This window comes from Meles meles, chromosome 8 (genome assembly GCF_922984935.1).
Source record: "Meles meles chromosome 8, mMelMel3.1 paternal haplotype, whole genome shotgun sequence".
NCBI lineage: Eukaryota > Metazoa > Chordata > Mammalia > Carnivora > Mustelidae > Meles > Meles meles.
The window spans coordinates 24,010,457-24,037,483 of NC_060073.1; the positions used below are offsets into that span (position 1 = coordinate 24,010,457).

At 40.5% G+C, this 27,027-nt stretch overlaps 1 protein-coding gene across 4 annotated transcripts in view; it reads left to right on the forward strand.

Annotated features, from left to right (window-relative positions):
• Positions 1 to 4,724: 4,724 nt before the first annotated feature.
• Positions 4,725 to 27,027, forward strand: part of LRRC4C (leucine rich repeat containing 4C) — a 1,220,402-nt gene continuing 1,198,099 nt past the window's right edge. For all 4 annotated transcript variants that reach the window (XM_046014217.1, XM_046014224.1, XM_046014218.1 and 1 more), the window contains exon 1: positions 4,725 to 5,451. The gene's annotated coding sequence lies outside the window, so the exon portion shown is untranslated. The remainder of the gene's footprint in view (positions 5,452 to 27,027) is intronic.

Consider the following 27,027-nt stretch of genomic DNA (forward strand, 5'->3'; position numbering starts at 1 on the left):
AGAAGGGAGTTGAGGGAAATTGGAAGGGGAGGTGAACCATGAGAGACTATGGACTCTGAAAAACAACCTGAGGGTTTTGAGGGGGCGGGGGGTGGGAGGTTGGGGGAACCAGGTGGTGGGTAATAGGGAGGGCACGTATTGCATGGAGCACTGGGTGTGGTGCAAAAACAATAAATACTGTTACGTCGAAAAGAAATTAAAAAAAAAAAGGAAGAGCTATGATCAGGGATGTAATATATTAAGTGTCTGAGTTGTTAAAGTCTAACATATTTTTGTTAATAAGAACAACAAAAAGTTATCTAGTACCTGCGATTTAAAGGGAACTGTGTTAGACTCTCTCCAGAGAACAAAAAGACAAAAAGAAGTCCTTTGAAGATGCATGTTATGTATATAAAATAATAAAGCACAGGTGTTCAGTGATATGGGCCAAATAACTCCTCTTTAGATTGATGGGAAATCCAGGCAGATATCTTGGAGAAATTGATCCAAATAGCTCAGCATTTACGGTAGAGTTACCTAAGATTGCAATTTCTGAGTGTAAATAAGAAGGTTAATAACTTGAGAAACACAATAGTATCCAAACGTTAATGGTTAAAACACTTTAAATAAAAGAGCCAAGCTAATTTAAAGATGTAATTAATAAAAAATTAACGAGTTAAAGAGATAGAATAATAGAATGTAATCTTTTCAACTAATAAACTAATTCAGAACACTTGGGTTACAGACAAACAAATTTTCCAATAAACCAAGGAGGGAACTGATACTCTATTAAGTTCCTGTTCTTCTGTTATTATTTTTAAAAAATTTTATTTATTTATTTGACAGAAAGAGAGGGAGATCACAGGTGGGCAGAGAAGCAGGCAGAGAGAAAGGGGGAAGCAAGCAGGCTCCCCACTGAGCAGAAAGCCGAATGTGAGGCTTGATCTCAGGACCCTGAGATCATGACCTGAGCCGAAGGCCCAGGCCTAATGACTGAGCCTCCCACGTGCCCCTTAAGGTTTTTTTAAGTGGTTTTTCTTTCTTTTCTTTCTTTTTTAAAAGATTTTATCTATTTTTCAGAGAGAGATAGACTGTACGGTCACAAGCAGTGGGGCGCACCAGCAGAGGGGCACAGAGGGAGAAACAGGCTCCCCAGTGATCAGGGAGCCCTACTGGGGACTCGATCCCAGGACCCTGAGATTATGATCCAAGCAGAAGGCAGATGCTTAACTGACTGAGCCACCCAGGCAGCCTGGAGCAAATTTAATTTTAAACAGAGATCAGATTTAAAAGAAACTTTTCATCAACTTTAGTATAACTTCCAAGCTAATCTAGATTCTCAAGATGCTGGATGAACAACAGTGGGCATGCAGTGAGCTGTTTAATTTCATAAATCCCTCATTTGTGATCTGACACATTTCTTCAAGAGACCCAGGAAAATGTGCCTGAACGGGATGCCCTGTGATTGTTGGAGGAGGTCTTGTAGAGGATGTGACCTCCAGTTGACCTGAGAGCTGAATCCAGGCAATCTGAGATTCCCCAACCCCTCCCCCATCCTTGTAATATACCATCGCCCATGGTCCCCACAGCTGTAGCCATCTCAAGGGCATAGCCTCGAGACATGAGAGCACCTGCGTGGTATATGACGCATCTGAACCCAGTGAAGGCCTCTATATAAACTTTCAGGACTCTGGCCTGCCGGGTGTGGGGATCTACTCTTCTTGTGGCCGCTGAGACAAGCCTGGTAAGTTGCCGTTTGTGAATACTACCTGCCTTGTTGGAGTGGTCTGCCTCTGTTCTCTCCTTTTCCTCTGTGTTCATGTGTGGGGACCCGTCTGAGGTTTCACCTGGGGAAACTCCTGCGGTTTCAAAAGAAAGGTGGTTGCATTATTGGTATTTGTTTTCGAGGTAGAAGTGTTTATTGAATACATAGCAATTGGTGAAATTTGATATCTAGACACCCATTTAAAAACAGCCATCTGAGTTAAAATGATTATCTGATGTGATCAGTTGTGGAATTGCTGAATTAGGAACGATCCTCATTTCCTGGGGTCTTTTCTTGCGTCATTAAGCATTTTCATGTTGGTGCTTGGTGGTCCTGTTGGGTTCATAGCAAGTCTTGATGGGGAATCAGTAAACTGTCATCAGATTTTCTTTCTAATATGCTGTTCCGGTCAAAGTAATCTCAGACAATTAATCAAGGAAGCAATGTCTCTGTTTTCATGAGTTTTGGAGCACATGGATAATTGCAAAAATGTATTTGTGTGTATAATAAACTTAAAAAGTGGTCCTGGGGTGCCTGGGTGGCTCAGTGGGTTAAAATCTCTGCCTTTGCCTCAGGTCATGATCCCGGGATCCTGGGATAGAGCCCAGCATGCATCAGGCTCTCTGCTCAGCAGGGAGCCTGCTTCCCCCTCTCTCTCTGCCTGCCTCTCTGCCTATCTCTCTCTGTCAAATAAAAAATAATAAAATCTTGGAAAATAAAAGTGGTACAGAGTCACTCAACTGTAGGTTTACAAAAACAAGATCAAAATAACTATTTGTAAAATAAGTTTACAAATATCTCCATGTCAAAAGAATTGATTAAATGGTTCTACTTGTTTTATCCATGGCTAACAAAAAGACCAAGCTAATAAGGTAAGAAATAAACATCAACTTTATAAGACACATGCAGTACGTACTTCTAGATCGCTTATTATGTGTCAGGAAATATGCCAAGTCCATAATAAATATTAATGCATTCCAGTCCCAACAATAATCCTATTATGCATGGAATACTTTCCTGCTTCAAAAATAAGGAAGAGAACAGGGAGGGAATCTGAGGGAGACACTGTGGAGACTAACCATCTGCTATAAGGAAGACCTAAAATTTGAACCTAGGTCTGCCCGCACTCCCAATGCCCAAACTTTGAAGACATCTTTGTATTGGCATCTGGGCTAATTAAGGCTGGGATTTGGTGGGTACTCATTAATTATATTAAATAAAAGCTAAGAGGATATGCTTGGTTTTTAAAGCCTTTCACACTGTAACATACGTGGAATTGTTGCTCACTCATAATTCTTTGTGTATTTTGTCAATATACTGTTTATTAATAATCAACTTCCAAACATGAATAATTCCTTTAATATGCCTTTAATAAGATATGATCAAGATGAAACAATTGTTTTTAGATGGAAACCTTAAACATTCTATATTGATTTTCATTACCAGATTTTTTCCCAGAAATTTGTGAAGTTTAATCTAGTAGTTGCTCTGTTGCAAACAAAGAGATTTTTAAATGCTACATTTTATAGAAAAAAAAAATCCTAACCTCTAGAAGTGTTAGCAGGATATCTAATGTTAGTGGCATAGGGTATATATATTTTCTTTCTAATATCTGTAACAGATGATGTAGAGTTTGTAAAGTAGTGATTTGAGAGTGACATTTGGGGGAAATGCAAAGTGTTCTCCAAATAAAATCCTTACTTTCACCTTCAAGTTTTATAAAAATTTAGTATTTCAAATTAATTGATTAAAATCTGTTAAATTAGATGAAATGTTTGCAGTTGTTGGTAAAATTCTTTCCTCTATGTCCTCTCTTGTGACATCTGCTGACAATTCCTGGTATTGCAACGCTCTGTAATTCATCCTTATCTGCCTTCTCCAACTGTCCAAGACTTAAATATTCCGATAATACCAATTTAATTCACCTTAAGGAACTTAGTGCACATCCTTGACTAAAGAAGAGGTATTGTAATATGAGACCCAATTCTAGAAGAGAAATGAGGCCTCCAGAGGCCGAGGAATTATTCACTTAACATATTCATATATTTTCTCTCATTGCTTGTCACTAAAAGAGACATCCTACATTTTTTCCCCCTGAAAACCCCAAACTCCTTCCATGTAAGAACATTATGTGGAGTAATATTTACTATGGACCATCATCAACCAATCCCCCTAATGACATCATGCCACTCCGATATTCTCCACAATATGACTGCTATGTGATTAAAAACTGCATCAGAGTAAAACTGTGAAGGGATAGAGTCTAAACCCATATTAAACATGAATGAACTGTACCTAGATCCCTGCACACATCGGTGCATGCTATAAAACAGAATGCATGAGCAAACTTTTTATATTACCAGGAATCCATTTATCCATAGTCCCATCAGTCACATTCAGATACTTGTTGCCAGCTCCAAGATTTATAGGCTAGAGCTGGTTTTTGAAATTGCTTTGTATTTCCATTTAACAGCCAGGGCAGCAGCATGTTAAAATTTTGCCTTGCTCTCCTTGGAGCCTATTTATAACGCTAATTTGTCTCCCTGGACATTTTTTCCCCCTCTCTCATTCAAATGCCAGCTCTAGGCTTCTGAACATTAACCACCACCACCCCCCCCCCCTTTTTTTAGCCCGAATAAAATACTGTCCGAGACAATGCCACTGCAGGACCGTGATGATTCCGATGATGATCTAGTCCTTCTAGGCAGGTTACAGACAATGTTGCCTTCTGGCTGGAGATGGATCCCCTGCCCTCCCGACAGACACGCAGGCACACACACAGAGCACGGGGGAAGTACACATTTACTGTACTGCGTGCCCGCTGCCTTGAAGAACTGTAGCTAACCACCTTATTAGTATTCTTGCCTCCACCGTGTCTCACTTGCAGCATCAGAGGGCTGAGCAAAATGCAGTAGAACAGGGACAGACACAGCTCTGGCAGTCATCTCAATGCAGGCTGCCGGGTGTTGGGGGTGGGGGTTGCCGCACATGAAGATTAATAACCTTGCCGTAATCCGGGGCACCCTGCGAGCAGATACCTCTGCTGATTGACCTGCTCCCGGCTTGATGAATCTGCCTAGGGGAGAGGGATCCGGAATCTACCTTGTCCTGGGCCCCCCACCCCCCCTGATTTTGGATGTTCTTTTGATCCTACACCGATCTGGGAAGGTAACCGTGAGCCCTACCATCTGCAGCACACAGCAGCTGTTGGAGGTTACTACTGACAGTTTTCATTACACTGGGGTGTGTGTGTGTGTGTTTGTGTCTGTGAGTGTGGGTGCCTGCTTTTGCGTGAAAGAGGATGTGCAAGTGTCCGTGAGTGTGTGTGTGTGTGCGTGTTTGTGTGACAACCAAAGCAGGTATATCGTACAGTAGGAGATTTCAACAGCGTGAAAATATTCTCGGGGCACTTGGACTCACAGTGTGGAGCCCCCAGCCTTCACTATCCCTTTCCTTCCCCGCTCTCCCCCTCTCTCTTTTTGCCTTTGATGAGTTTTTGGCTTACTTTTTGGCGGAGTCTCTTGGACACGTTTTTGCTGGTGCTGGAAGATCAGATAAATGGAACCTTTGAAAACTGATTATTTTTCTCCTCTGTGACTTAAAAAAAAAAACAAAACAAAAAACAAAGAAGAAGAAGATAGAGTAGTGCAAGATAAGCTAGAGGATTTTAAATTTTCCTTGGTGAACTTTGAGGATCCATAAAGAAGGTAAGTCATGGGACTCCTTAGATCTTGGTCCTTGTTTTCTTGCAATGTTTGTGCTTTCCTGTTTTCAGAAATCCTTATGCAGTTTATAAGCGCGGTTTTTAGAGCCTGTAATGCTCAGAAGAACTCAGTGTGTGGCATTTTGGGGCTATTTTCATGCCAAAGAGATTATTTCCATTTGTATAACCATCCCCCATCCCTCTTATTTATCTAACATTTTCACAGTGAATTCTGCTTCAATGAAATCTGGGGGAAAAAAAAAATAATTCCAGTCTTCTCCCTGCCTGAAATACTCTCTAAATTTGAAGGAAAAAATCAGAAAAGCAACGGTCAGAGGCTCTGAGTAAGAGGCAAAGTGTATATGCTTAGAGATTGAGGGTGGGGGTTGGGGGTGTAATCTGGACTTTTATGATAACTTAATAGTAGACTTTTTCCCCCATGGCACGTACTTTTTTATGGAATAGTTAAATCTCTGGAGAGTAACGAATGTGTGGAATACAGAAAAGCTGTTTCAACAGCTCTTAATTGGAACAAATGAGAACAAAGTGGAAATTGTTTAGTATTTTGAACCTCCTTTTTTGCACTGATTCTCTTGCGATTGTATCTCATTAACCTTTCTGCATGCTCTGTCCCCTGATTAAGTCTAGTGTCTCTCATTTTGGAACATCCCCTTACCCTACGTGGTCCCTAGAGAAGGGAGTGCAGTTGCAAATTGCTCCTAATTGTCTACTCTTGGCTGTAAAAGCAAGCAGGCGGCATCAGAATTCAGATGACTTTTGTCAAACATCTTCCCTAACTCTGTCCCTTTAGTGTTTCCTGGTGGTTAGCTTACCTCCATTTTTTTTCCCCTTTCCCTCTCCTTCAAAGTAAAATGTAGATAGTGTTTCACCCATTTCCATCTTGAGGTGACTTAATTAAAGCAAAGTAGCATTTCACTGTGTTAGCATCTGTGTTCCTGGAGCTGAGTTTTTATCTCTGCCCTGGCATCACTTAGCTTCTCCCAAGAAGTAAGAATCACTTATAAATGTATCTCTAAAATGCTGAGCCCCCCAAGTAGAAACAATAGAGCTTCATTCAGTCTTCCTCTGTCCGTACATGTGGATGGTTTATCCGAAAAGGAATGGTGAGATTTCATGGAACGTTGGCCAACTCAAACTGTTGCTGTGAACATTTTCATGGAAGAGCTGACAGGTACGAGGCAGAGGAGCGCACAGAGAGGTGTTTCTCCAAGTGGGGAGGTCGGTGTGTAGATAGAGATGATGCAAATTGTAACCTGAGCTTTCCTCAGAGACAGCTGGGGGTCAGAGACCTATTGGGTCATCCAGCTCGAGAGATGTTCCTATTCAAAACATTGAGACTATTTTCTCTAAAAGGGATTTCCCCCCAATCCTGAACTAAAAACAAAGAAAGAAAGAAAGAAAGAAAGAAAAGAAAGAAAGGAAAAGACTTAAAGATGAGCTTATATTCTGGTTTTGCCCATGGACTGTCCCTTCTGTCTATCTGATGTTTTTGCAAAGTGGTATGAAAGAAACCATTTAAGGAGGGCCAATGTTAAGAGATAACTTCCCCCTCCCCCCAACCCCCAACCCCCAGGTGGCACTTTGCCCCCTCACTGCCCCTGGTGAAGATACTCTGGGAAAACTGTCTCCTGTCAGTAGTCTGTATAATGTATGATCTGTCATTCCTGTCAACTATTTCTGCTTAGGATATTTTCATCTGTTCTCAGAGATTCTACTTACATTTCCTTTATTAAAAGGGGCTTAAAATTTTTTTTTTAAATGACTTGAAACCTAGGAGAAACTCCAAATAAAATTTCATTTTCTTGGTGGAGCAAACAACCTAGGACTTGTGAAACCTAAAGGCAAATGTCCTGCATGTACCGGAAACACCGGGTACCCCTCTGAGGAGGTGTAGAGAGCCCTGAGGCTCCAGTGCTGGGGAAGGTGGTGGTGGGGGGGGGGGAGGAGACGGGGAGGGGTTTGTGTCTGGGGAGAGTAGTTCTTCACACTGTGCCTGGACCATCCCCATTCCTTAGGTTGGGCAGCTCCTTAGGAACATGCAGCTTTGGGTAACCAGTACCAGGTAGAAGGGACAGTATGTTACGTCTTCTATTTTGTGTGGGGACTGTTCTGAGTAAGGAGAAGCCCCTTGAAAACTGTCGTTCTGGAAGTTGGCAAATGAATGCCTCTTCTTCCTGAGGCTATTTAATTCTGACTACTTCCCCTCCCTTTCATATTCTCACCCAGGATGGGTATATTTAGACTTGTGGTGTTGGTTTAAAGACAAAATTAATTGCAGATTATTCTCAACAGCATCTTAAAAATAATAAGGATAACATCTTGGCTTTTGTGTGTTTGAGATTTAGTAATTGTAATGAGTGAATCTTCTAGCGATAGCAACACTTTCATTATCACTTATTTTCAGCTAATAATAGAAGTAGGGTGCAAGCCAACTCAGGGTATGCTGATTTTAGTTTCTGCAATGAGCAAAGCCTCTCCTTGGTAGGTCAATGTTTCCTGATGATGTTTGAGCAGTTGTAACTTTGCATCTTTAATAGCTTAGGTCAGAGCAAAGGTACACAGCTTTCAATCAGAACAGGCTCCAGATCTGTAACTTTCTTCTGTCTTTTCCAGATTTGTTTTGTGATAGAGCTCCCCCCCCCCCCCCCCCCCCCCCCCCCCCCGCCTTGGTTTAACAGGGTTTGGTTTCTTAGTTCAGAAAAGAAAAGAAAGAAAAGGGCTGGAGGGAACTTTTTTTGTTTCAGGATAGGTAAGGTATCAGAGTTGCCAAGGAAAAGGCTGGAGTTCCCTAGAAGGAAAAAAAAATGCAGAGTTATTTATTTATTTATTTTAATTAATTTTTTTGGTTTGTTTTTTGTTTTGTTTTATTTTATTTTGTTTTATTTATTTTATTTATTATTGTAAAAGAATTAATTAGGAAAGGGATGCCTTGAGTTTATTTGGGGGAGAATAAAGGAAATTCCAGTTCCTTCTCTATTTAGTTCCAGTCAGTTGGCCAGCCTTTCTGTGGATCCTTACTTGCTCAAGTGAGCCAACCAGGCCCAACATTCTCCAGTGTGTTTCTATGTTTTTAAGACCCAGGGCACTTAACACATGAATGGCTCTTTCCTTCTGTAACAAACAGAGCTGACAGCTGGAAAGTCAGCTACTGAGGATCTTTAAAGGAAGCCAGAAAGCTCACCCCGGGAAACTAAAGAGCAAAAGGGAGCTCTTGCAGCTCTAGCCCTGGAGGTGGGTGAGGACCCGGTGGACTGAACTTGAAGTTTTGATTGCTGAGTCATTACAACAGCCTGGAGCTGTGTGTTAGCTCCACGGATGATGCTGACTTTGGGGCTAATGCTAATAGAACAGGCTCCAGCATCTGCCTATAGCAGAAAATGCACACTCCTGGGATGAAATAGATGTAGTCTCTGATGACCAATGTGTGCTTGTATATCTATGCTCTTGTTCTTGATTGCTTAAAAACAACTTCGCGGGGCGCCTGGGTGGCTCAGTGGTTTAAGCCTCTGCCTTCGGCTCAGGTCATGATCTCAGGGTCCTGGGATCGAGCCCCGCATCGGGCTCTCGGTTCAGTGAGGAGCCTGTTTCTCCCTCTCTCTCTGCCTGCCTCTCTGACTACTTGTGACTTCTCTCTCTCTGTCAAATAAATAAAATATTAAAAAAAAAAAAAAACAAACAAACAAAAAAAAAAAACTTCGCATCGTTCCCCCATTGCATCGTGAAGGAAAAATGGGTTAATTAAAGTGCAACTAAAACAGGGGCTTTACAGTGGACTAAATCAATTCACATAATTATCTGAATCCCCATTTGGGACCGCTCAACAGTCACAGGTAAAAGAGGGGCTGTGAGGGGAGACCAGGGTTAGAGAAGAAAGGCCTTGGTTTGAGAATTAGGGGTCAGTCAAACATTGACAGTGCTGCTTGATGGTCAGTACGTCCCTCGAAGTCTCAGAACTCTGATATCTTCCTATACAGTTTAGAAATAAACATCCCGAGCTTAGCGTGTCCTCATGAGAATTATGGTGAAATAAAATGATCTGTGATTGCACATTGCTGTGGAAATGTTAGGGACTATGGTAATGATGACTTCAGATTTGTTTTACGACTACAAAACAATTTCTTCTATATGATTTTCAATTGATGAAAGAACTGATCTTCCTGATGGGTGGACAGTATTTGTGGTGTTAAAATTGGGGTGTTTCACAAATGTGGTGACTGTACCTCATCTCAGGAATTTCTGTGGAACACTCTTGGCTGTGCACACGTGTACATAAGCGCTTACATACATGTGCAAGTGACTGACCAACCTGTGGATGGTCTGACTTCAGATTCATGAGAAATAGAAATGGGACGACCCTAATCCACTGTTGTTGAGTGTTGAAAAAGGATAAAGAAAGACTTGGGCATTTAGCCTTTTCTCCGGGATACAGATCATTACAGGGTTTGTGGGTTCTAGAAAACTCTAGTCCACAATGACGCTGTTGGCTAGAATTTGAGTTAAACTTGGAAATTGTATCAATAGAATATTTATTTATAACAACATGGGTCATGTTGATGATTGTCACACCAAGTTACGCTTGGGGGAACAGATAGGCCAGAACTAAAGGACTGAGCTAGAGATCATTTTGACAAGAAAATGTATTGGTGATGAACACTGGCTTTGGAGTTGGATAGACTTGGGGATGGATATCTAATCTTTGGGAGCCTCAGTTATCTAGTCTGTGAAACAGGGACAATCAATCCTTCAATGAACCTCCATGATGTATGAATAAATGAGCATATTTGCACTTAACCCTTGAATAATGTGGGGATTAGGAATGCTACCCTCTAGGTATTAGAAAAATCTCCTATAACTTTTGACTCCCCAAAACTTAACAGCCTCCTGTTGACCAGAAACCTTGCTGATAACATAGTCAATGAACATACCTTGTAATATGCATTATATACTGCATTACAATAAAGTTAGCCAGAGAAAAGAGAATGTGTTTAAGAAAAGCCCAGGAAAGGTCTATTTACTGCACTGTAGGTAAGACACCCACATCTAAGTGGACCGGCACCTTTCAAACCTGTGTGGTTGAGGGGTCAACTGTATAGCACTTGGTAAAATCCTTAACACAAAAATGGGCCTTTATAGGTAGTTCACCTCTGTTCTCTTCCTCTTCCTTATCTGGCTTAAGAATTCGGAAGACCACTCTAATTTAGTATATTTATGTAACTTATGTGGGTAGGCAAAAGCCCCAAATGTAATCTGAGAGCTAAGTAAAATGGGAGAGAGAGAACGATATTTCTGTAAATTAGCTCATTTCATGTACCATGATTTCATCCGATCCTTTCTCAGAGCAACCAAAGTGCCCTTTCCAGATGTCACTTCACTTACGCTCAGAACTTCCAAAATGATACTGAATGTAAGTAGTGAGAATCCTGTGCATCCGTCCATATGTGGTTGCAGAAACACAATTCACATGTCAGCAAGTGGTGTTAACACTGCTCTTTATCTAACATCTCGTTTTGTTCACAGCCAATGAAAGGATGCATGTTTATGAAACACCTACCCGGTACAAGCACTGCGATCCCGCTGCTGTGGGGAATCTAGAAGGCTTCTCTCTGTTCGTGCTTCTTTGCTGCAATCCCTGCATTTGGTTGGGGCATGCTGCAGTTTTAAGGCTGTCCCCTGGAATCGGGACTTGATAGAACAGCATTAAGATTGCCCTGCATGAAGATGACCTCTGCGGGGCTGTGTCATTGTGTGTGACCTTTATTTAGTTCAAGAACATAGTGCAAAAGATGTAAAAATCCTTGCTCCTGTTGGAGCGGAGCTGAGCCGAGCTGTCAGTGAGGAGTTCATTTCTGCTTTGCTAACTCTGCACGGCTGCTACCACTTGACCCAGGTATTTCTGTTCTGCCAAGTCAGCCTTTCCCTAGGCACGAAGGGAGCAGGGTTTTGTTCTTCAGATCGTGGGTTTTTCTATCCTTATAATGAATGGGTAGAGCCCATTTTATGGCTTGTCGAGAACGAAGACAAGAACCATGTTCCCTGCATTTTAAGGCTCTATCTCTTAAAATCCAAATCTAGTAGAGTAAGAAAGGGACAAGGGATGCCATTCGGTCAAAATAGTAAATGCCTGAGTCTGTGAGAGAGGCCTGTAAACTTGCATCAGGATTTGTGGTTAGAGCAGGGCACTGAACTAAATCAGTTCCTTGAGTAATATACTGTAGGTGCACATTGAGGGGATATCGTAAATTATAACTAATTCTCTCGTAGTCAACAAATAGTCTATGTGCCAGACACGGTGCCATATAAGTTATATTATTTATATTTCTCAAAGAAAAGTAAGACTACATTCCCATAAATTTTAAAAATTCCTTTGCCCCAAATTCTGACTGACTTCATTCCTTTGCCCCAAATTCTGACTGACTTCAAAGCTCTATATAGTCTTTCTATGTATACATAAGGATGTATATTCTATATATACCATATTGATTTTTTTTTTAAGTTTTTAGATTGCAAACCCAATGTTTCTTCACATAAAGCGTTGATTAGGGACAGTCGAGAAGTAAGTCTTCTTTAAATGCAAATCAAATAATCTTGCTGTCATGGTTGGGCTCATTCTATCAGTGGAAAGATGTGATCTTTGTTTCTAAGGGACCTCTGAAGGGCCACCTCCTTAACCAAAGGGTTCCTGATAATAATAAATCATCAATGCTTTGAGGTAGAGCCCAACATTGACAATTACCTGAATCTCGTTGGAACGTTTGGTATCCTGTGCCATATTGGCCATTGGTAACAGCAAAAGTAACTAGAGTTACAGGATGTGGGACAAAGAAATGAGGGTCTCCTCTGTAACATTAGATCATAAGTAGCATGGGACAGTATTTGCAGAAGTCACATTATGGGTATGTCTCTTAGTGTTTTTCTACTCATTAGTTAGGTAACTTTGTATGGACTACTTTTGTAACTTTTTCCTTCTTAGCTTCTGTGGTTGTTGTAAAAAGGACCTAGAACAGAGGCTGTAATTTAGTTGGTGTTTGATAAAAAATATATCCTAATATTCACTTAAAATGATTAGTAGTAGTATGATTTAGGAATCTCCGTTTGCTATTAAAATTGTTACCTCACATGAATGAACAGAAAAGTGAATATCCAGGTCTCTCTGACCATAGAAATATGAAGGAGAGGAGGAAAATTATCTTTCAGCAGTATTGATGTCAGTGGGAAACATGCTGATGGAAAAAGTGATTTGGCTTGGAGCATTCAAGGAGACTAGAGAAACAGAACCAAGTCAGAACTTCATGTGCTGAGTAATTTTCCCTATTGTTTGATCCTAACATGCTGTGAGCTTGGGAATGTAACTCATTGCTTGTCTGTAAACAGGAAAAAGGGTCACATTTGAAAGGTTTCTTGATAAAGAAAAGTGGTAACAATCTTCCTTTGACTTTATGCTGTCAAAGAAAAAGAAAATTTCAACTCTGCCTTTTCCTTCATCTCTGCAAAATTTCTCTAGCTGTTGTGTATAGTATAAATATATATATATATATATATTAAGCCAGTTTTTGGTGTTCTAGCTCCTCCTTTTTAATAGATATGAGCAAACCAGAATTCTGTTTGGTAAGCCATTCCAAGATGGGAGATTTAAATTTTTGTTTAGAACATCTTGATATTTTTTTCTTTTTTTATATTCGTGATGTGGATAACAAGTCCCAGAGTCCCAGAAACAAGACCAAGTGAGCACACAATGGTTCAGGGTATATGTCTTTGGAAAAATATGTTTGGAATTAAAAATTTTGACCATACATGCCAGGAACTTTGTGGACCCTTAATGTGGAAGAAGCATTTCAGTAAAAAAAAATTTTTTTTTTTGGACAAATGGAGACCAATGTTGGGATAACAGTAAAAAGTTTGAGTAATCACTTTAATAAAGCAGTTTGAACAATCACTGTAATAAAGGTGATGTTGTACCTGAAAAGGAGTGAGTGACTGGTGATACAAATAGTGGGTGGACGAGCTAACTTTTTTCCTGTTGGGGACATTTCATATGAATAGTGATAAACATGCTAAGGAGATAGATACACACAAGGAAAAAATTCCACTCACACTTCTTCTAAAGGAAAGCCATGTTTATATGTGACTTTTGCTCAGGATCTTTCTTCTACTAAAGAATGTGGACTATATTAAATATTAAACATTTTATCAGTTAACTTGCTCTGAATCCAGTGCTCCAAGTAAGAGCATATATACAAGTTAAGTTTTTCTAAGTGTCTCTTGACTGCAAATACTTTCATGAATTGGTATCTGTCTTGTTCACAGATGGCTGAGTTCTTGTGTTCTTCTGGTAGATGCTTACCTCCTTTATCCCCTTCCTCCTCTTTGACCTATCTTGCCTCACTGCCGTGATTCTACTGGATGTTTGTTTGCCCCTTCAAGTTCGATTTTTATCTCTCCCATCACTAAAGGCACTGGTGCATTTTTTCCCCCTAAGCTTTCACTGAATGGAATTCTATATTTCCTATCTGGTGCATGTTTTCTTCCCCCAAGACTCATTTGACTGGAACCATATATATAATATTATATGTTATATATAATTATAATTTTTACATAAAAACTTTATATAAAAATTATATATTTTTTCCTACCCCTTAATCTCAGAACTTTGACATTGATCTAGATTAAGGTCACTTTTGCATAAGTAAATTAGAGTTCTCAGTGCATGCTTTTGTGCATAATATCCTTACACATCTGTGGTCACTTCAAGTGGTATCGTTTCTTGATGTGTTTATTGATGCCTGCCAGATTTACTATTATGTCAGTTAGAGTGTGGAACACAAAGTTGTAAGCAAATGATTTTTCCCCTCGAATGTGTTAATGTATTATTGCTAATGTTACATTAGGAAAAACGAAATTAACTTGCTAAACAAGGCAACATTGAGTTCAGAACCAAAAAATGGAGTCGATATGAATGATTTACAAAATATAGTTATCGCTGGGGAGTTTGTGGTTGGGGAATTTTAAGGAGGAAAGCTGAACTTGGGTTTAACCTGAAATACCATATGAAGTGACCATTTTTCTGAAGAAGAAATGGAAGAGATTAGGACTTCTCTGTGGAAGGCTAAGGAAACGTCCTCAGTAAGTAGTTGGTGGGTCCTGTAGAAGGCCTTGGGAAAAAAAATCACAAAATTAACACAGTAGCTATCCTACATTTTAACACTATGATATTTTTGGTGCGATGCTAGGAACTTCAGTTGTGAAAAGAAAGGATGAATGATTCTCAGGGTAGAGATGAGGAAACTCAACCTCGGACAACTCCTGAGGTGCTCAAGGTCACGAGACTACATGCAGTGCCTGATGTGTGCCGAGATGCCTCTGACTTCCGAGCCCACTTGATTCCTCCCATTCCGGTCTTTATCCTTACAAACCCTTAAAGCTATAGAGTGTTCTGTATTTTCCCCTATTGCCTTTCAAATTGTTCTATACTCTTTTGGGTGAAACCATTTGCTATAACTTTTTTTTTTTCTTACCTTAATTTTCCTGGAATCTTTTCTTCCAGTGATTGCCAAAAAAAGAGCTTGGAAACAAAGATAGATGTAAAGACTCCTCTCTGGCATCCTCACTTTCTCTTCCTTGTCGAGATCTGAGTGTGTCCCTATAGAGTGTGTCTATTTTCTGGAAGGGGAGCTAGTGCTTTATACAGATGGTCTGTCGGACAGACAGATGGTCCAGACTTCTCTAATGGTATGTTCGAGAGAGAAACATGTCTGCGAACTGCCAGCTCAGAATGGAATGGCACTTCACACAAGCATGAAGAGTTGATAGAAGAAAGTGTTCTCTGACCTTCCAGATTTGAGCCCCATTCCTTAGTTTGGAATTCTTAGAGATAGGAGAGAGAATTCCTGCTGTGAGTAGATGGCACTTTCTTTTCCTCTCAAGCCAGAGGGCTTATGGTTCCACCACAATAAACTCAGAACTTTACCACAGGGTGTCATGGGGTGCCATTTTTCTTGGTTTAGGGACTGGATCTCAGAAAAGGATCCAGGAGAAGCCAAAGGCAGACTTTTTGGAGTTAGTCCACTGTAATTCTGACCATGTCACTGGAAAAAGAGTAACAGCAGAGGGTTTTGCCTATCAGTGGAAAGTCACTAATCAAATTGATTCCTTGATCATTACTATCAATCTCTGTGGGGCTGGTACAGACTGCCTGCAGAGCTTTTGGCTAAATAACCCCTTGACTCTCTCCCCTGATGAGCACAGAGCTAGGAAATTCAGAAACTGCAAAATGGCTAATTTCCTCTTCCTATCTGGAATCTGAGAACTGCTCCAGAAAAACCAGCCCTCCCCAACATCTGTTTTATACGCATGCTCCCTCCCATAGTGGCTAGTGATTTGAGGGTCCACGGTAGAAGGAGATCTTTCCTCCTTCTTACTAAGTGAAGGCCACAGAAGATGCAAGAAAGTCCTGTCCAGCAACAGCTCCCATTTTCGACATTTGTTCAGACCACCCTCCCACCTGCTAGCTTGCTAGGACTTCCCCATTTCCTGCTTCCTTCTCTCCATCTTTTTCAGTTCCTTCAGTCTTCCACTCCAGATCCGAGTTTTCCAGTATCTTGCTCGGGCTTACCTCCTTTTGGTAACATCTTTGCTTTCACATCTGTATCCTTTGTTCTAGTCTCCTCCTGCACACTTCTAGTTGCAAGCAGCCTAGGGTTTCAGATGAAGAAGCATTGCTTCTGCTTGCCCCAGCTTGCTATACTGAGGTGCATTACTCAACCCTCCAGCCCTCTTGCTGGACATGAGAAGCAGATGCTCCCTTGGCATAAGGACTCCCGGTCTTCCCAGCCTGCAAACCCTCATTATCGATCTGCCAACCATCTCCTTTTTCTGTCCTTTGGTGTAAGCTTCTTTTAAAAAGGACCATATTACCTGCCAAACTGGGATAATGATAACAACTAACATTTATTCAGCATTTATTCTGTGTCATGAACTTTATATTCATTTTTAAAAATTTGACTCTTCCTCCCACCCCCCAACAAAGAAACTGAAGTACATATTACGCAACTTTTAAAAAGGGAAACCTTTAAACTCAGAGAGGTTCAATAAATTGCCAAGGTCCCATAACAGAGATCTGGATGAATCAAGGACCCCCACTTGGAAATATTATATAGAGTGCTGCCTTCTGAGTTTTAAAAAATCTGTAATACCTTTTTTCGGAGGGGGATTGCATGGGATTTTGTGTTTGGGTATGTAAGAAAAAGCTTTGTAAACTCTAAAGCTCTATGCAAATGTTAATTGTTACTATGTTCCACCCTAAAATTATTTATGGATGACACTGCATGTATTTATATAGCTCAGTATAACAAATAGCTGATTAAGGAGCAATCATTTCTCAATTTTAAAGCAGAAATATTGTGGATGCCTATGAAATAGAGCTCTAAAAACAGATGTGTGCAGCAGCCTGGTTGGTGTGTCTGGTGAAATACAGTAGAACCTGACTAAATTACACTAATGAGTTGGAGACCCATTACAAATTATCACATTTGCCCAATTAGTGAAGGAGTAACATAGAGAAAATGACTACTAAAGGAGCAAAGCTGATACAAAGGAAAGACAAAACTTCAAGGAAGCCTGTAAGATGGTAACACACACCCCACCCACGCACAAGCACACACAGTGCAATAGGTAAAGTTGCTCACATTATCCTGAAATCTACAAATATGCGTACAGTATGTATCCTTGTGTATATATGGACTGTCAGACTCTGTTGCCTCCCCCCGAATTATCTCAGTCTTACCAGAGAGAATAATGAATGGCAGCTCCTTGCTTCGAAGTTGCCCCCCAAACGTTTATGTTTCTCCTGGATTTGAATTTTGTTACATTTACAACATCTTTGTATGGTAGATTGTGGTATTACATTTAGTTACATTTTAGTAGCCGCTTTGAGGGTTGTCTTACCAGCCTGAAAACATCAGTGGGTGTTACCACCTTGGAATATTCTTGGTTACGGTACTTTAATGTGAATTTTTCCTAGAAGTCATTCTTTACGTATTCTTGGCGCAGGGCCCCACTTTTCAAATTCTCTTGATAAACTTATTTTTGAGGACAAAATGGACCAGTTATCTCCCAACTTTCTTGGGATTCTAAATTCTCAATGTTTTAGAGTTCAAAGAACAATACTCACTTTAAATCTATATTATCTTTCACAGAGTTTTAATAGTTTCAACATAGACTTTAATAGAATTTACAACTAGAAACCAGGCAATTGTTTAGTTGCATATTTCATTTATTTCTACAACTTACCAAATATTCTTTGTCAGCATATAAATCTTGTGTAACTCTTAGTACAGACAGGTACAGGTAACAATACTATTTCGTGTTATATACAGATGGGGAAACTGAGGCTCAGAGAACTTAAGTAACTCGGCAGTGGTGATACAGCTAATAATTGTCAGAGCAAGGATCTGAGAAAATATGGGTCATGTTTTAAAGGCACTTACATTCTACCAAACATACAATCATATTCACCGCATGTGTTATACTAAAATTATGGCTTGCAAGCCCAGATCTTCATAATTAAAATAATGGCCTACTCTAATTGCCCCCTCCCTCCCTCCCTCCACCTCTTCTCTTCTCTTCTCTTTTCTTTTCTATTCTTCCAACATTTCCTTGTTACTGGGCTTTGTTCATATGTTTAATGTGATGTCCTTTTTGCCTTAGTTTTATTTTTGTGGCTTTAGAATTTCTTTGCACTTTATTCTGTAGCTCGGACTTACTAAGTTTAAAACCAACCATCTTCTGGGGCGTGCAGTCTGGTAAAAATGTACGTGTAGCCTTCTTGGTAAGGCAGAGGGCTATAATTGTCCTTTTTTCTGTAATAAAGAGAGAAACCTGGCCACAAATTCTATGTATCCTGCTACGTACCTCCTTCTGCTCTGGGACTCTGATGAGGAAGTGGAGTCTGTTTTCTTCCTCCTTGAAATTGGACTCGCCCTGTGACTTGCTTTGATAGGATTTAAGAAAAACAGCATTACAACCTCCAGGGATAGGCATCCGGAAGCCTGTAGCTTCCATTTTCTTCCCATGAAAGGAAGCCCATCTGGTTGGAGGGTCTGCAGAAGAACACAGAGCCGTGATACTCTCACTTCTCCCCAAATGGTGTCCTCGAAGGGCAGCACAGCCTTCCGACATGTGAGTGAGGCCACCCCAGGCCTTCTAGCCCTGCCTCTTCTCTAGTTAACTGCCTCTGCATGAGTGAATGCGGGCAGGGGGAAGCAGAGTGAGTTGCCCATCCGATACAGAGTGATTAGCTGTAAGAAATCTTTAAATCTCAACGTATTGGGATGATTTATTATGTAGCTGCAGTTGACTGGAACAGGCTTACCTATTACAGAAACATCATTCATTTCCTAAGATTTAAATTGGGATGGGAATGGATTTGTGAGTTTCCTAAGTTGTTGCCTTTCTTTTTCTTTTCTTTTTTTTTAAAAATATTTTATTTATTTGACAGAGAGAAATCACAACTAGGCAGAGAGGCAGGCAGAGAGAGAGGAGGACCCTGGGATCATGACCTGAGCTGAAGGCAGAGGCTTTAACCCACTGAGCCACCCAGGTGCCCCTGTCTTTTTCTTGAAAAAGAGTAACCTGGTAATCTAGTGGTATAGCCATCATCTGGGAATACTGATCTCTTCAACTGCAGAACTGTTTATGTAAAAACTCTAGCTTTTGCGAATTGTCAGCTTGGCATTCATTCAGCTTCTTTTTTTTTTTTTTTTAATGCTTTTGAGTCCTTATTCAGCAAATATTTAGAACCTACTATGTGTCCATCCTGCTCGGTGTAAATAATGTAATACTCATTACGAACAGCTTCAATATAGAAAAAAAAATTCTCTCGCACATCTAGGGTATTAAGTTTTACACACACACGTACCCGAAGTTAATCATTCACACTGACATTATGGATTCCTTCTTCGTGCTCAGATTTTTATTTGAAGGAAGAAAGAAAGTTATCCTTCCTGGACCATGTTATAATGATTTGTAGGTTTATTCACATGTTCACATGTAATTCTCCTAGTAATCCTTTGAGAAAGTTGTTATTTGCCCATTTTACAGATGTGACTGTGAAGGATAAAAAGATGGGTTCATGATGGGTTCAGTGTCCTACAACTGATAGATGGAAAACGCAAAATTCAAACGTGTATTGTCCAACTTCTTCTCTTAGGACCTTTGCTTTGCGCCAGACCTCCTACCTCCAACCAGCGCGGCGAGACACCCCGGTGCCTCTGCTGCATCTCCTTCTGTTTCCTCGTCCAGTTTTACCCTCTATCATTCCATCTTAACCTTAGCCCTTCCCCTAATTGAATGGTAATTGGAATTCTACAGTACTATGGTTTTTTTTGTTTTGTTTTGTTTTGTTTTTGTATGAACAGAAGATTGTTGTCTAGATATAGAAAACCATTTGTCTCAGCTAGGGGGTAGAATCCAGCTTGCTTTGGAAAGCCCTGGGTCCTGTGGGGGCATGGGTCCTGATTTGCTTTTATGATCCATTTATTCAGGATTGAGGTATCAAGAGCATAAGCTCTAGGGAAAAGGAATTCTTCACAAAGCCTTCATGGTTGTTTCTTGGGAGATAAGAAGTATTTTCTTTGGATAGCATCTTCTTGAAACATGAAAAGAAAGTGATATGGTGAACTGAAGTAAAAAGTCTTACTTTTTGCCAGTTCTGAGGTAGGCATAGCTTATATACCTGAGGAATAGCTAGTTCATAGGCAGATCTAAGTGGGGGTGGGAGGTAGACCTAAGTTAGACTCCTTGCAGCCAGATCTAAGGGGAAAGGATAGTTCTTAAGGTAGACTTCTTGCTCCATACCAACAAAATATCCTAATTTTATTTTCTTCTTTCCATTGCTGGACTTAATATTTTTCCCTCTAAAATCTTACAACCTTACTTGATTGTTGTACTTAAACTTATGTAGCCAATGTCTATCTTCATAACGATTTGGTTAACACAGACTAACTGGTACACACTCACTGATACTTTTAACAAAGATCATGGAGTTCATGTTCAACTTTATAGCAGTCCTGGTTCACTGACTAGGAAGCTGTTGTATAAAGGCATTACTCCTTATTCCTATTTTTATTTTCTCTTCAAAACCACTATGGTCTGTAGCTCCTGGCCTATTTTTATAAATACTAAGTAGCATTAGGACTTAGAAAATTCTCTCTTGTCTGTGGAATTTACTTTTGCTCAGTTCATATAACTCTGCTCTGAGGTTTTCCTTAGCTTTCCTGTGTTGTTTCACGTTGTAGTTACAAATGCTCCTACTGTATACCCAGAACAAAGGAAAAGGTAACATAAAATACAGGCTGACTGTGTGAAATGTGTTTCTTTCCACTAATCAATTTCTCCTACGCCTTTGTTAATTTTGACAATTGGTCATGCAAGTCAGAGTTGATATTGTGAAGTTTATGGAGCATCTATATTGAAGGGGAAAAAACTATATGCTAAACTAGAAAGAGCCGCTTTTATTTTTTTTTTCCTAGTGATCTATGTTTTTATTTTATTTTATTTTTTAATAATTATTTTATTTTTTATAAACATATAATGTATTATTAGCCCCAGGGGTACAGGTCTGTGAATCACCAGGTTTACACACTTCACAGCACTCACCATAGCACATACCCTCCCCAAAAGAGCTGCTTTTAAATTAGCAACTGTTTCTTGATAATGTTGGTATAGAAAAAATGTGAACCAATACGTTCATATATTGTTGGTGGCTGTGGATGTTCCTTTAACGCTTCTACAAAGCAATTTGTCTTTCGATCATAGATTTGTTCATTTGCTTTTGATATCCCTTTCTGGAAATTCATCCCAAAGAAATATAAAAAATGCAGTATACACAAAACATGCTAATAAAATTAATTATAACAGTAAGAAAATGACATTAACCAATATGTCAAACAAAAAGATATGGGTAAAATAATTACATGGATATAAGGCACCTACTAAAATTTATAACCTGGAAGACTTTGTATAATGACAACTATGTAAAGAAAATAGGCGTGCACATGTAAATTTGGAAGACTGACTAGCAGTACAGACATACCTCATTTTGTTGGGCTTCGCTTTATTGTACTCTGCAGATACTGTATTTTATTTTTAACCAGTTGAAGGTTTGTGGCAACCCCGTGTCGAATGCGTTGATTGGCACCATTTTTCCAACAGCCTTTGCATACTTTGTGTCTCTGTCACATTTTGGTCCTTCTCAATATTCCTGACTTTTCATTATCTGTGATCAGTGATCTTCGGTCACTGTTTTTTTTTTTTTTTTTTTTTTTTTTTTGGTGCCATGAACTGTCCCCACATAAGATGGTGAACTTATTCGATGGATGGTGGGTGTGTTCTGACTGCTCCACCCAACGGCTGTCCTCTCCTCTCTCCCTCCCCTCAGCCCTCCCTATTTCCTGAGACAAAACACTATTGAAACGAGGCCAACTAATAACCCTATAACAACTTCTAAGTGTTCGAGTGAAAGGAAAGTCTTGCATGTTTCTCACTTTAAATCAAAAGTTAGAAAGGATTAAGCTTAGTGAGGAAGACTTACCTAAAGCTGAGAGCAGCCAGAAGCCAGGGCTTTGGTGTCCAGTAATTCGCCAAGTTGTGAACGTAAAGGGAGTTTTTGAAATAAATTACAAGTGCTGCTCCCACAAAGCCATGAACGATAAGAAAGCAAAACAGCCTTATTGCTGATGTGGAGAAAGATTTAGTGGAATGAACAGAAGCTCGGAAGAGCCCCAACATTCCCTTAAGCCAAAACTAATCTGGAGAAATGTCCCCACTCTGGATTGGGTCTCACAAAGGCTGAGGGAGGTGAGGCAGCTGTGGAAGGAGAGTTTGAAGTTGGCAGAGGTTAGTTCAGGAGATTTGAGGAAGGAAACCATCTCTCTAATGCAGAAGTGCCAGGTGAAGCGGCGAGTGCGGTTGTGGGAGCTTGTAGCCAGTTCTCTGGAAGGTGTGGCTAAGAGAACCCATGAAGGGGACAGCGCGGAACCACAGGTTTTCAGTGCAGATGAAACCACGTTCTCTTGGAAGAAGATGCCACCTAGAACTTTGACAGGGAGAAGTCTATGGCTGGCTTCACAGCGTCAACAGACCAGCTGACTCTCTCGTTAGGGGCTCGTGCATCCACTGGCTTGAAACTGAATTTGGTGCTCCTTTGCCATTTTTGAAAAAGCCTAGGGCTCTTAGGAGTTAGACTAAATCTACTCTGCCTGTGCTCTGTAAATGGAATGGCAAAGCCTGGATGACAGCGTTTACAACATGGTTTACTGAAGTCCACTGTTGAGACCCACCATTCAGGGAAGAAAATTCCTTTCACAGTACTATTGCTCACGAACAATGCGCCTGTTCACCTGATGGGAATGTGTAATGCAGTTCATGTCGTTTTCATGCCTGTTGCCACAACCTCCATTCTGTAACCCATGGATCCAGGAGTCATTTTGACTTTGAAGTCTTATTACTTAAGAGCTACATTTCATAAGGCCATAGATAGTTGATTCCTCCGATGACCTGGGTAAAGAACATTGAAAACCTTCTGGAAAGGATTCATCATTTTAAATGCCATTGGGAACATTCATAATTCATGGGAAGAGGCTGTAATATAAATATTAATAGGAGTTTGAAAGGATTCCAGCCCTCATGGATGACTTTGAGGGGTTCAAGTCTTCAGTGGAGGCAGCAACTGAAGATGTGGTGGAAATAGCAGGAGAGCTAGAATTAGGAGTGGAACCTGAAGATGGGACTGAAATACCAACCTCCTGATAAAATATTGATGCATGAGGAGTTGCTTTTTAGGGGTGAGCAGAGAAAGTGGCTTCTTAAGATGGATTCTTCTCCCTTGAAGATGCTGTGAAGATTATTGAAATGACCATGAACGATTTAGATTTTTATGTAAATGTTGTTAATAAAACAGCCGCAGGGTGAGAAGATGGATTCCGACTTTGAAGGAGGTCCTGCCATGGGTAAAATGCTAAGAGCATCACTTGCTACAGAGAAATTTTTCATGAAAGGAAGAGTCAATCGATGTGGCAAACTTCACTCTTGTCTTAATTTAAGAGACTGCCACAGCTACCCCAACCTTCAGCAAGCACCACCCTGACCAGTCGGCAGCTTTCACCATTGAGGCAGGACCCTCTACCGGTGAAAAGTTGACTTGCTAAAAGCTCAGATGTTAGCATTTTTAGCAATAAAATACTCAAAGATGTACATTTTTTTAGGTGTAATGCTATCACACATTTCTATAACACAGTATAATATAAATATAAATTTTCTGTGTACTAGAAAATAAAAATTCTTTTAACTTTATTGCTATACATATTGTGGTGGTCTGGAACCATAATCTACAATGTATGTCTGTATACTGAAATACCAACAGTATGGTTGCATTCTGAAATTTTATTTTACTTAAGTTTTTTTTTTAAGATTTTATTTATTTTTTTGACAGAGAGAGCGATCACAAGTAGGCAGAAAGGCAGGCAGAAAGAAAGAGGGACGCAGGCTCCCTACTAAGCAGAGAGCCCGATGTGGGGCTCGATCCCAGGACCCTGAGATCATGACCTGAGCTGAAGGCAGAGGCTTAACCCACTGAGCCACCTAGATGCCCCTTAAGTTTTGGTTTTGTTTTTTGTTTTTTTTTTTTTTTTTGCAGGATTTTATTTATTCGATGGAGACACACACACACAACAAGAGAGGGAACATAAGGAAAGACAGTGGGGAAGGGAGAAGCAGGCTTCCCGCTGAGCAGGGAGCCTGGTATGGGGCTCGATCACAGAACCCTGGAATCATGACCAGAGCCGAAGGCAGATGCTTAATTATTGAGCCACTCAGGTGCTCCTTAAATTTTTTTTAAAGTGGTGTTTATTTATTTATTTTAAAGATTTCTATCTATTTATTTGTCAGAGACCAAGATGCACGTTCAAAAGCAAGGGGTGCACAAGGAGAGGGAGGGGCAGAGGGAGAAGTAGACTCCCCGCTGAACAGGGAGCCTGATGTGGGGCTCGATCCCAGGACCCTTAGATCATGACCCGAGCAGAAGGCAGATGCTTAACTGACTAAGCCACCCAGGCATCCCTGAGGGGTTTTTATTTCTGAGGGTAGAATGTTTGGACCAGTTTATATAACTCTTGGCTACAAATAACAGTGATCTGACTCCAGAAGCCTAGATTACTTGGAGTTTACTTTTTCCTACTTAAGTCCAGAAATTATAGGTGATGATTCCATGACTTAATAGTGTCAGGGCCGGGGAGTCTCTAGGTGTTTATCTTCTGGTTGCCCGTTGAACGCTGAAGTTTTCATCTTGTCTACAATCAAGGTATAAAGATGATGGGGAAGGATACATGTTAGCTGCATCTATCTCTTTTTTAGTTGGAAGGAAAAGACTCCCACCTTCAGTCTCTGAGTGATGAATGAGTGTAGATGGTTGCTCCTACCAGGAATGGAGGCTGAAGAAAAAGCATGAGAAGTGGGAAGGAAAAATAAACTTGGAAGCAACTTTGGGGTGGCCAATAAGCCATGCCTTCCACAATGGTCAACTATGTCTCAGGGGTCCCAGTGGTCCCAGTATGAATATTTCCCTAGGCCTCCTCTCTAGAGGAAGTTCCGGTTTCCCTACTCGTGTTTGTTTCGGTCACCTTGCCATCTAGCGATCACTGTTCTACCTTGGTCTATAAGACCAACACAAAGAAAATCTAAAGGCTGGGAAGGGAAGTGAGCTTGAGCCTCAATTCCTCATCCAGGATGCTTGGCTCTGCTCAAAAATCTCTGCTTTCCTTAGCACATTCAGCAGGAGTCCTGGAAAAACTTTATCCAATACAGCTGACGTGAGTCTCCATTCCCACGCAGCCCCAATGTTGAGTTTCTCCAGTCATGAATATCAAATAGTCTTGACAACAAAAGAGTGAGAGCTGTTCTTCTCCCCTGCTGCCCCTGAGAAGACTGGCTTTTTAGTACTCTTTTATTATCTCAAGTATTATCATAACAAGTGAGTTGACTAGCATCTTTCCACTAGATAGCATCTTTGGGCTAGAGATACAGTACTTCATGTGTAGTGTGTCACTCTCCTGGTAGCTTTCATCTGATTTCTGAAAGCAAAGTTTACATAGTTCTTTTAATGTTGAGGAAAGGAATAAAAATTGGGAGGAGACCTAGCTGAGATCTATAAAATACATCTGGAATAGGTTTCTCTCTCCACTGTCCCTGGCCCCACCTGATCATCTTTGGTTGACATGGTCAGTGGTGTTTCTCCCCCCTCACTCTTGTTTCCGTTGAATCTGTTCTGTGGAGTGGGAAGAAATAAATCACTAAAACACAAATTTAAGAACTCGGTGCATCTTTTTGCATATAGAATAGAATAAAATCGGGATCCTTACCTATGGTCCTCGGGTGTTGATTCTACAAAGGAATGAATGATAAAATAATGAGAAAAAGGAGGTCTCTGTGGCTAGAAAGATAAACTATAAAGGGTTGGTGCTAAGGTTTGAAAAGTTGAGTTGGAGCCAGAATTTAAACAGCCGTGAGTGGTGTGCTAACTGATTTGAAATATGCTTGTTCCTCTACAGTTCATCTGCTGCCATTGTCTTTCTGTGTGAGCTCCAGCAGTAACCTACCCTGAGAATCCTGCCAGCCATTTACCTGGATGATCCTCATTGCTGGTTCCTTGTTAGTGATGGAGCTCAAATGACCTATTTCCTTCTTTTTCTTTTTTTTTTTTTTTTAAGATTTTTATTTATTTGACAGAAAGAGACACAGTGAGAGAGGGAACACAAACAGGGGGAGCTACAGAGAGAGAGGGAGAAGCAGGCTTCCCGCTGAGCAGGGAGCCCGATGTGGGGCCCGATCCCAGGACCCCAGGATCATGACCCAAGCTGAAGGCAGATGCTTAATGACTGAGCCACACAGGCACCCCTACCTACTTCCTTCTCAGAGAAGCTTTCCCCATCCGTGCTAACTACAGTGGGGCTCTACACACAGCTGCTATTGCCTATATCTTACATCTAAGTTCTTGGTTGGGTTGTTTTTGAGAATTTGTGTTATATGTTAATTGTCTTGTATTGGGTCTGTTTATACCATGAGAATGTAAGATCTGTAAGGTGAGGGATCTTCTTCACCTAGTACCGAAGTCAGTGCTGATATATAATAGGTTTACTATAAATATCTGTGTGATTATTTATTGATATGAAGACTAAAGAAACAAATTTAAGCAGGTACAGTGCCTGCTACATGGTATTTTCTTGAGAATTGTTGATCCTTTTTTATTTAGTTCCCTTGCTTTGTTTCCATGAAGCTGTGAGCTCCTCTAAGTCAGACAGCCTGTTGGAATTATCTTTTCTTCCCAGGTCCAACACACTCTTTGCAACAAATAATTCCGGGAATTTTGTTAAAACAAAATGATGGAAGTAATGAAAGAAGAGACTGTTAGTAAATAGACTTTGGGTTAGGGAAACGCAGATTCTAGGGAAAAAGGGTTAGGATGGCCAATAAAATCTTGGAGGTGAGTTTACAAAAGCCTTGTAGGATCTAT